This window comes from Anser cygnoides, chromosome Z (genome assembly GCF_040182565.1).
Source record: "Anser cygnoides isolate HZ-2024a breed goose chromosome Z, Taihu_goose_T2T_genome, whole genome shotgun sequence".
In the NCBI taxonomy this organism is placed as follows: Eukaryota; Metazoa; Chordata; class Aves; order Anseriformes; family Anatidae; genus Anser; species Anser cygnoides.
The window spans coordinates 23,094,971-23,106,571 of NC_089912.1; the positions used below are offsets into that span (position 1 = coordinate 23,094,971).

At 39.9% G+C, this 11,601-nt stretch overlaps 1 long non-coding RNA gene across 1 annotated transcript in view; it reads left to right on the forward strand.

Annotated features, from left to right (window-relative positions):
* LOC136788912 (uncharacterized) overlaps nt 1–10,500 on the forward strand; it is a 46,531-nt gene extending 36,031 nt beyond the window's left edge. The window contains exon 4 of the long non-coding RNA XR_010827465.1: nt 10,382–10,500. This is a non-coding gene — a long non-coding RNA (uncharacterized lncRNA). The remainder of the gene's footprint in view (nt 1–10,381) is intronic.
* Nucleotides 10,501–11,601: the final 1,101 nt, after the last annotated feature.

Consider the following 11,601-nt stretch of genomic DNA (forward strand, 5'->3'; position numbering starts at 1 on the left):
GTATGTGGCAAGTAGAAGCAAGACAGATGTTCAGATATAATGAGCTGGACTGATTAGTAAAAATCTTGAGGAAAAGTTACCCTAGAAAGGAGACTTCTTAACTTATGTGCCAAAGGAATATTAGCAAGAATTTTATTCTCAAACAAGCACTAATGATAACCTGCTTTGGGGATGAGTCTTGTTCTGGTTTTCTTCTTACATGTGTGAATGCAATGTATACCCACTTGCCCTGGAGTAACCCTTGATTAGTGTCTTCAGAAATGCAGACTTAGGCTGCAAAACAGTCAGTCTTGGACATGAGTGTCATGATGTGCACAAAAATTTGAGAATTAGTAGGAATAGCTGAGAATTGTTACCTATTTCACATATGCAGTGGGATGCATCCCAAAGATGAAGATATGTTTATTAGTCAGAAGTGTTTAAGAGGTCACTACTGTGGTGGTGGGCTTTTTCTCCCCCACAAAAAAAGTGCAAGTTTGGGGTATCAGGTAGAGTGGAGACGAGGAAAGAGGGAATAAAAATCTCCAGCTTTGTCATCCAGTTAAATAGAAGTACAAAAAATATTTCGTCTTAACTACTTATCCTTCTGTCTTAAGATCTTTGGAGGGGGGGTTGAGTTGTCCTAGTGTAACAGTGAACATATGAAAACTGAGAAATGAAATTGTTACATAATCTTGCACTTTGTTGTCAGATAAAAATATCAATAGTAAATGTAGGCTGTGAGCAGAAAGTAGACTTCTACATGTGTACATGAGCGAATGTAGGTGTGCTTTAATATTTGGATGACAGGATTGCTGTGGACTGATAAACTGCAGCCTTGTTGGTAAGAGTCTAAGATATTCCAGAAGCTGTGGGCTCCAACCCATAAGGAACTGTCAGTGCATTCTGGACAATCCTGTACTTCATGCATGAAGAATGTGCTAGGATTTTACAGGCAAAAAATGCTTTTCTTCTCCCTCTGAAAGGCAGAATGCATGTCATTTCCTCAGGTCAGCCAGGAGATTTAATTAACTTGTGCATGGAAAAAGCCTTGTGGTGATTTCTGAGCTAGACATCATTTTAGGATTCTCTGCAGTTGTAAGGGAGTTGGATTTTGAGACTCAGACAGTGTTTCTCAGTTGTTCTCAGTTTCTCAGTTCTGTGTTGCCAATAACTATACAATAGCTACCAAGCTAATTAGTTTTGGTAAAGACTAGTGAAAGAGTCAGCCATGCTTAGAAACCACTTGTCCCCTGTTTCTGCTTTAACAGCTGTATTAAAACTTGCAGGTATTCGTAATGAAAATCCTAAGATCAGGAAAGAGTTTCCCAATATGATTCTCGTCTAACTGGCAACACTGCTTTTAATTATCATGAACTCCTCTCCTGCGTTTTCCAGCTTAATTTTTTTGCTAGAGGATTTTTTATTTTAGACTCTGTTAGATTCCCCAGGGAAGCTTGCAGCTTGTTTGGTCCCTTGCTGTTTTCCCTCAAGGGGAAGCAACTGTGCAAGACTGTAAGGATTGAAGTTCATGGGAAAGAATTTTAAAGCATGGAGAAATTGCACAAACTTAGAGTAATTAAGGAACAGAAAGAAAATACCAAAGATTACAAATGTAAGTAAATTTATTTTAGAAATACATGTTACCATCTAAATTCTTGTAAATGGGTTGTCTACAATCTGAGCTTTTTATTTAGTTTTCTTAAATTTAGACAGATGGTATTCGATACTCATCCAAGTTATTTGCCAGGTCCAATAAGGTTGCATTGCATTTGTAAGCAGGTTTGAAGCCCTGAAACAGCACAAAGTGAAAAGTGAAAGGGAAACTCCATTAACAGCAGCGCAAAAATCCAAAGCCTTACTAAAAACAGTTTAGATTTTTTTTGCACAATCACTTTCTAGGCTCAGAGAAGTTCCCTTAGACAAAAGATATCTTGGGTTGAAAGTGCTGTGTGGTAAAGATGTTATTAATAAAATTGATACAGTCATGTATTTAGCATTAAAAAAAAAAAGAGAACAGGAAAAAAGAAGAAAGAAAATAGGAATAAATGAGATGAAGGAAAGGAAGAAAGGAAGGAAGAAAGGAAGACAAAGACAGAAAGAGAAAGAGAGAAGGAAGGAAAGAAAGAGAGAAAGAGAGAAAGAAAGAGAAAGGGAAAGAGAGAGAGAGAAGGAAGGAAAGAGAGAAAGAGAGAGAAAGAGAGAAAGAGAGAAAGAAAGAAAAGAAAGAAAGAAAGAAAGAAAGAAAGAAAGAAAGAAAGAAAGAAAGAAAGAAAGAAAAGAAAGAAAAGAAAGAAAGAAAGAAAGAAAGAAAGAAAGAAAGAAAGAAAGAAAGAAAGAAAGAAAGAAAGAAAGAAAGAAAGAAAGAAAGAAAGAAAGAAAGAAAGAAAGAAAGAAAGAAAGAAAGAAAGAAAAAGAAAGAAAGAAAGAAAGAAAAAGAAAGAAAGAAAGAAAGAAAGAAAGAAAGAAAGAAAGAAAGAAAGAGAAAGAAAGAAAGAGAAAAAGAAAGAAAGAAAGAAAGAAAGAAAGAAAGAAAGAAAGAAAGAAAGAAAGAAAGAACAACAACAACAACAACAAAAAAACAGGATCTGGCATAATGAAAGCTTTGGTCTTGTGAGAGGTGCATATTTCCTTGTTTATTCTGCATGACCCTGACTTCCAAAGTTACGTGTCAAGGATTTGCTGGTAACGTATCTGAAAGGTTATGTCTTTTTGAAATACAATATAAAAATTCCATATGCTTAACAAAAGCAGCCAGGAGCTTGCTGGTAGCAGCAGGTGGCCTACTAGGTAAGGACTACATTCTTGACTGAGATCTCCAAATTCTGCCATAGGTTTGTTTGGTGAACTTGGTGAATGAGTTTAACCTGTACTTTCAAATTTGCATAGACCTAGATGCTGCTGGGAGAGGGAAAGGATAGTCTCACTCTGTATAGTGACACCCAAAGCACAAGGAAACCCCAATCTTTGTTAAGCACAAATTTATGTTGCCCTGCAGCCAATACGGATCTACTGGTAATATTTAACTTCAGCAATGAAGATTTGAGATGGAATAAAATCTGAACAGGAGGTCTACTGTCTTTTGATGAAAATGCCTGTTTTCGATCTTTTTGATTTTTTTTTCCTTTTTTTCCCCTAGCTATGTGTTGTGCGCTGTCTATATATACTATGACAACATGTATATGTCATGGAGGTGTTTTGTTAATGAATAAGGTCTTCCTCTCCAGTCTTCTTTCACTTGTTGACTCAGAGGATGATCAAAAAGTATTGAAAAAATACAAGGGAAGAAAAACATGGTAGCTGAGCACAGGAAATGTATAAGTCTGATGCCAGGTTACCTTCTATCTTCAGAAATCTACAGGGAGATATTGTACCAGTTGTAACCCATCTGCACAGCCAAAGAACATAAATTAGAGAAAATAACGCATATTTTCAATGATGTGAAGATGGATTGTATCTGATGATTACACCTATTCATTTCAGGAGCCTGTTGCTTTTGTTATGCTAGTTTTTGTTTAGTGCTCTGGTAGACTTCCAACAGCTTGAAGCACTGTGAGTTAGGTAACTGCAAAGATGAACAGATTTGTGAAAACAAATGTGATTTTGTGTGCCTCGAAGAAAATCCAAGGAGATACTCTGCTGTTACTGGATTGAAGGAAAACAAATGAATAATATATAGGCAAGTACACTAAATGAAGAAAATCGTACCTTTAGGAAAAAAATATGCTAGGATGCACTTAGTATAAAAAGACATATTATACAACTGAAATGCTCTGGGCTTTTAAAAGACAGCAAAACTGGCAGAGTAAGGTGGTAACTGTGCTTAGTGATGAGGAAAGTGATGCTGTTCATCTTTGTGCCCTGTGAGCTATGTTCCCTCTATCTGCCTGTACTAGTAGCACCACAGTTTGCTTCCCTGCTCAGAAAAGAAAAGGTTTAACTGCCTGTTTGGCAGTCGTGTGGCACAGCTGATCTATTACTAAGAGTAAATGAAATATAATAGGAAGTTTGTGTCATGGGATTGACTTAGTCTACAAATGCTAGAAGTCTGTAGGACCCTGCCTTTCTACCTTAGTCCACATAAGCAGAAGTAAATACTGCTCCACACAGGGTCTGTCAACTAAACTTTGGCATGGGAAAGGGTACACACTATGTTGGCTGAAATTGGCCAAATGTGTTTTCAGAAAAAAAAGTTATTTTCAATGAGGCTGGAATATTTCATGAAGTGTTGTTCTCCTTCACGATTTGGAAAAAGTGAGGGAGACTCCTGCTGAACTGTAAAGGAGTATGGGGCTGAAATATGTCCAATGCAAGTATATACTACCATTATTTGATTTGTCAGAATATGCTGGTCTTATGTGTGCTGCGAAGCTGAGCTTGAGCCAGGATCTCCAGGAATATCATACTCCTGTACCCCTGCCAGCATGCCATACATCTTCTTTATTTACCATGAACACCTCTGAAAGTATTGAATTATTGTTGTCGTTGTTGTTGTTACTGTTATTATTATTTTGTTTCTGTTCTCATAAAGAACAAAATCAGACATTACAAGCTGATGTAATGCTGAACTGTCTCCCCACCCCTGTCCCCAAGGCCTCAGCAGCTAGGTGGCTTTGTAGTTTCTTGGGATTGCAGCAGCAAGGTGGCAGAAACACCTGCAGCCCGTGGAGAGGAGCCCACGCAGGAGCAGGGGGTCTGGGGGGAGCTGCCGCCCACCCGTGGGGGACCCGTGCTGGAGCAGTTTGCTCCTGGGGGATGGATGGACCCCGTGGTACGGAGCCATGTGGGAGCAGTTCTTGAAGAGCTGCTGCCTGTGGGCAGCCCCCGCAGGATCAGTTCGGGAAGGAGGCATCCCGTGGGAGGGACCCTGCGTGGAGCAGCAAAGAGAGTGACTGAGAAGGAGTGTCGGAGGTGAAGTGCTATAGACTGACTGCAGCCCTCATTCTCTGTTCCCCTACACTGCTTAGGGGGGAGGAGGTGGAAGAGGGTGAATGGGGGGAAGGCGTCTTTAGTTTCTTTCCTTTGTTTCTCACTTCTCTAGCCTGATAGAAATAGGCAATAAATTTTATTATCTCCCTACTCTGAGCCTGTTTTGCCCGTCATGATAATTGTTGAGTGATCTCTCCATCCTTATCTCAATCCTTGAGCCCTTTGCGTCATATTTTCTCCCCCTTTCCCTTTGAGGAGCGGGAGTGAGAGAGCCGGCTGAGGTGGAGCTCGGCTGCCCACCTGGGTGAAACCACCACAATTTTTCAAAAAGAAGTCTTAAAACTTTTCATGGAATTTGTTCTTCAAACCCCAGCACTGCTTAACTTGCCACTAATTCAAAGAATATTCAAATAATGAAAATCTCAAAGCAGGGAGAAATATAACATGTCAACTTATACAATGTATTTCATTGAAAGTCTAGCACGATTGAAAACAGTGATGTTGCTATTCATCAACGTTAATATTTCAGCAGCAAATCCCCATGTTATTCTTTTCAAGTGACTGGTTAATGCCCTAATGGTTGCATATTGCAAATTACTTCTGAAATCATTGAACTTATTGTAAAAGAAAGCACTTGCAGCATTTTACATTTCATTAACTTCTTGCAATATTTTAAGTGAAAAGTAAACTGAAATAATACTGTTGTTTTAGCTTTTTCCTTTTATTTACTGTATAACTCTTCTGGCATTTTTGCCTGTGTGTTTACTACAAAAGATCTTATACTATTCCCACAGTACTCTGGGAGTTCAGAGGTCTGGAACACAGGTCCTGTGAGGAGCAGCTGAGGAAACTGGTGTTGTTTAGTCTGGAGAAGAGGAGGCTCAGGGGAGACCTTATTGCTCTCTACAGCTACCTGAAAGAAAGGTGTGGGGAGCTGGGGGTCAGCCTCTTCTCACAGGTAACTAGTGATAGTACTAGAGGGAATGGCCTCAAGTTGCACCAGGGAAGGTTTAGGCTGGAAATTTGGAGGCACTTCTTCTCAGAAAAGTTAGTTAGGCATTGGAATGGGTTGGCCAGGGAAGTGGTGGCGTCACCGACCCTGGGGGTGTTTAAGGAAAGGCTGGACATGGTGCTTAGGGACATGGTTTAGTGGGTGACATTGGTGGTAGGGGGATGGTTGGACCAGGTGATCTTGAAGGTCTGTTCCAACCTTTATGATTCTATGATATTAAACACATTTAATTGAAATGATATTTAAAATATTTTAAGATATTTTAAAACCAGGGCTCTTAAAAAAAGTTTGGGTGCCAGAGTACTTGTTTTTTTCATACTACCTCCCAAAATATTCAAGCTGTCCAGTGGAGTCCTCAGCCTCTCGTGGAGTAATGGGGACAACTAAATCATCATGCACAGATTTTTGTAGTGGGTCAGCTTCTTTTGGGTGACAGCTAGGAAGCATGGTTAGAAGAAAAATGGCTAGATGCACAAAGATCTGTAGGTAAATTGGGTTGGGGGAAAAGGATTTGGGCTTTTAATAAGTACTTCCCCCTGTTTGGGCTCATCACTCCACTTCTCTCAGAGTTAAGATTTTTCTTGTAATATATGACTGCCTCTTAAATCACAACTAGAGGGGAGAGTCCTTATCTTCGTTCTCACTAATTAGTTCACTGCTAATTGAACAACAGGTACTTAAAACTTTCTATGGGAAATCAGCATTAAAGTGGTAGCTAACCATGCTCTTAATGTTCTTAAATTCTCAGTTTAGCAATTCTTTATAACTGTTCAGTACATTTTTATGCCTAAACAACTTTAACCTTGATCAGATTAAGCTTTTCTATAACCATCACTCAAATAGCATATAGCCTAACTTTCACCAGCTTGCTAGATTTTGCCTATTTGGCATGAATAGAAAAGTCAAAAACATTAACATTGTCTTCCTGATGGCTTATTGCAATATATGAAACATAACATGCCATAAAAATATAAGCACATCCTTTGTTATTAAAGCAGCACTCTAGTAGAATATCAAACACTTATCTCTGTGACCTTTCAAGACAGTCTGCTTTCCTAAAGCAGCGAAAGGTAACGTATGGCACATTCTCTTGGCTGATTCATGTAAATACCTGTATTTCTTTACTTGGGCTTGATTGGACCAAAGTAACCTGCAGGATGGGATGTGGCTGGTGCAGTATGGCTATAAGAACAAATGGGAAGGCCAAAGAGCTGGCCAGCTGCTACAGTCAGGGAGCAGTGTTGTGTGTGCTGGCACTGTACGAACAAAAGATTCTGCTCTAATGATCTGCTGGCTGATGAGATACATTTTGGTGCTACTCATCTGTGGGATGTGACTGTGCTCAGACATGGTGCTTGGACAGGTGAGCAGCATTCTAACTGTTTGTTGACACAGAGCAGTGTGTGGTTTCCTCATCACGCCAAAAAATATTGTTAGTCTGTTATGTTGAAGATTTTCTGTTTTCTGGATGTCAACACGGCACACTTGCATGCAGCTACCAGAAAGCAAAAGCACTATGTTGGCAGGAGAACCAGTGAAGGTGCCCATCTTCATTGCAGGCTCCCTTGGGGATTAGTCTCGAAAGTGCAGAATCATTCCACTATTTTTTGGGGGTGGGGTAGGGGGATGGGGGTGGTTCATTCTTCAGTTGTAGGAGAGCTTTTAGAGCAATTACCAGCAATTATCTTTTTGCTGTGTCTATTAGAAGCACTACAGGCTTTTTTCTTTTTCTTTTTCTTTTTCTTTTTCTTTTTCTTTTTCTTTTACTTTTTCTTTTTCTTTTTCTTTTTCTTTTTCTTTTTCTTTTTCTTTTTCTTTTTCTTTTTCTTTTTCTTTTTCTTTTTCTTTTTCTTTTTCTTTTTCTTTTTCTTTTTCTTTTTCTTTTTCTTTTTCTTTTTCTTTTTCTTTTTCTTTTTCTTTTTCTTTTTCTTTTTCTTTTTCTTTTTCTTTTTCTTTTTTCTTTTTCTGAAAACCAAGGGTAACAGAAAAAGCCTAGGACTGACTTCACAAGAGGGATCTAACAATGGCATTGGTTCCAATGGCATTTGGAATAGGCTACCCAGGGAGGTTGTGGAGTCTCCTTCTCTGGAGATATTCAAGGCCAGTCTGGATGCCTACCTTGGCAGCCTGCTCTAGGGAACCTGCTTTGGCTGGGGGTTGGACCCAATGATCTCTTGAGGTCCCTTCCAACTCCTACAATTCTGTGATTCTGTGGTTAGTTCTCAAAACGCTTCTGGCACTTGCATCATTGAGCTGCTCTGTGTCCAGTTCACTTTCAAATCCCACCAGAAACAGGCTTATTGTTGTGAATGTGACAGGTGTAGGGTGCCTGATAAAAATGTTCAGGCTGTCTCAGACTCTATAAAGAAGAAGGAGCAAAGCACCAAGTCCCTAGGGCTTCCTCCCAGCCAATAATACAAGAGAGTGGCCAGAGGGAAATGTGCTCCTGGTACTTTGTTTGGGCCTTGGAGCCCATCCTTCATGCCTTCGCAGGGAGAGCATCCTGTCACAGGGGGCATGAGGCTGACTGGTGGGCGGCTGTTAAATATCCACCTGGAAAGGATCAGAAGAAGAAATCTGCATGCTGGCTCTGGCTCTAATAAGTACCGTTCTGTTTGAGTCATCTGAGCACATATGGAAAATTAGACAGCTGAACCAAACAGTCTTGCAGAAATGAAAAAAATCTTCTTTCCCTTTGAGGGTTATTGGTACCCAGGTTTTGGGTTTGTTAAGCTGTTCCTCTTCAAAAAAAAAAAAAAAAAAAAAAAGAGATTTCTTCTTTTGGCAGAACAACTGAGCTCCCAGTATACTTACAGATGAGGGACCCCATCTTTGAGGGGTGCAAAATCAAATCTCAGGTAAAGGAGTGGTATTTCCTATAGATTAATTTGGACAGATGAACGTTGTTCTCTGTGCCTTCCCTTCCATGAGAGAGTTATCTACCAGAAATGCCATAAAACATAAATATGAATTTATTTGCCATCAAGACTTTATGACGGTCATCTTGAGAGTTACTTGGATCCACAGTACATGTGAGGCTTCAGGGAAACTTCTGGTTTTGTTTAAATAAATTATTGAGCAGTGGCATAATGCTTCTTCATTCTTCACAAGGCCCAAATCACCACATCCTCTGCTGTGCTCCTTTGTGCAGTTGCCTTGTAGCTAGCCTTGGTGCTCAGCCTATTTAACATGCACTCAGCTGAACTGAACCAGAGCTGGTCAAATAACTACAGAACTATTTGTGCAGCCATGGAAGGTGTGCTATTCTCTAGCTCCTTGCAGGGCAAGGAGCACAAGTCAAAGCAGGTAGAACTTCATATCCTGAATTCTGCATTGAAATACCAGCAGCTATCACCTTGCCATTTCATACACGAATAGGAAGCGTTTTCTTCATCAGGCTGGAAGGTTACACAAGGCCCTCTGCCTGACAATGTCTTTCTTACACCCATTGAGCAAAGATCAAAGGGAGGAGGGTGAAGACAGCCTTTTTTTTTTAAAAAAAAAAAAAAAGAGAGAGAGACTTTGCCAACTTGCTTGTCATTTAGAAAAAGCTTAATGCATAAATGTCATGGAAACAGCCTGTTCCTACTGAATAAAACTGACACTGTTTTTCATATGCCTTCTTTCTTAATCTTTTTAATTCAGGGGAAAAAAAGAAGGCAAATGTTAAACAGTCAAAAGCAAATATTTTCTATGTTAGCAGTTTGTCTGATTTTTTTGTCTAGTCCTCTTTGAATACGGTATGAACAACTGGAGAACTCTGAGCAGAATACGGGCAGGGGAAGTAGATGTTCACTGGTGGAGTCTGAGCTACAGACAGATACCTTGTGCTGCCATGAAGCACCAGCCCTTGCCTACTTTGTCTGTAGAGCTTGCCCATGCCTGTTCCACGGCATATTTGGACACAGCTGTCAAAGGACAATTTAAACCTATCCATTGACCACTAACAGAGAGATCCCAGGCTGTCCCAGCTGGAGATCAAACCCTTCCTCTCTCCTATTTCTACTTCCCTGACATTGATTGCAAATCTTGTTTGGAAAGCCTATCCATTACTTGCCCAACTCTCTTCTGTTTCCCTTCTGCTGAAAAGAGTATCAGCACTTCTGGAAGTGCAAATATTTTGTGCTGCTGTATTACAGCAATTCCTTCAAATTGAAAATAAGTAGAGCTGAATTACTAAAAATATTCTATACATCGCAGAAAACTGGATAGCAAACCAGGAAATACAGTCTTGAATACTGGAGTACTGGAAAAGCAGTCTACAATTTTTAGAGGGCTCATCAATGCCTGTCTTCACACAAGGCCTAACACAATTATTTCATCTCTCTCTCTTTGAGAAGACTTTAATGTTTAACTACTTATAAGCTAAGCTCCTAAATCTTACTGGCCAGGCAGAACACCATAGTAAGTTCTGTTCCTCATGAGTCTTGATATCTGATGCTGATGGTTTTGATCTCAAAGGCTGGCACATGTCAGAAGAGGAGGCCCTGCCGAGTGGCACAGCTTCGCCTGTTCTTGCAGTGGAGCAGAAGACCCCGTGGTTTCCTCACAGCAGCACTACAGCCCATCAAAATGTGTGCTGACCTATAATGCTTGAGATGTGATGTTCGGTCCATCAGACTATTTGAGAAATATAAAAATGCAGTGAAATATATAGAGATGCAGGTGGAAGAATGGACTCCCAGATTATGAAACTTAACAAGGGGGCTATGACCTCTCAGACTGGATCTTGCTCCCAAGTGGCCTGGGGCTACCTCGCCTTTCAGATCACCATGGTGGTAAGTGGTATTTGTGAAATTAGAGTACTGGGGGGTCTGAAAGTTACTGTGATGCCACCCTGTATTTGAAACAGCTGTTTAAATTTAGGAGGGATTCTTAAGATAGACTTCTTGTTCTCATATATGCATGTCAGGTCCATGTGCTGGCCTTTGTGGTTCCCACACAGGAAGGAGAAATCCTGCTCCAGCAGGAATTTGGTCTCTCACTTTGGGTTGGCAGATCACTGCCACGTTTCATTTAGCATGTATTTTTGCTACTCAGTACATTGTAAAGGTTTTTTGAAGGGCAATTCTGAGTGTCTAAAACTGCTCCTTAGGTAGTTTTTGTTCTTGTGATTTGTTGTTGTTGTTTGTTTTGTTTTGTTTGTTTGTTTTATTGATTGATTTTTGTTTTATGTCTGCTTGAAACCTCATCTCTTGCATTTTTCTTTTTTTTGGAGGCTAGGGGCCTGTCTTTTGAGACATTCATCTGTCACAAGCTTTTTCAGAATTTTTCCTTGTTTCTATTACCGTGTTTGGAGTTCTTTGTTAAAAAAAAATAATAAAAAAAATCTTGCTTTAACTTTCTGTGATAAGCTGACCTCATATCTCTGTAACAGTTTGATGACTTCTCCATAAGGTGATGGATACTATTATGCACAGTGTGTTCCTAGACCTCATTGCAGGAAGTGTAATTGCATGGTCTCTTCCTCTTCCTCTAATGCCTATGACTTTCAGACCCGGAGTGAGGCTTCACTTAAATCTTCCTAAGATCTGAAGCCAAGCTCTGTAGCTGGTCAATGCATATACCTCAGTGTTTTCTTCTAAATTCATTACTATTCCTGGTGCCACATGACATTTGATCATTTATCTGGACTAGAGATGCTTTTCAGCTCCAAGATCTATGTTGTTGTAACCACAGAG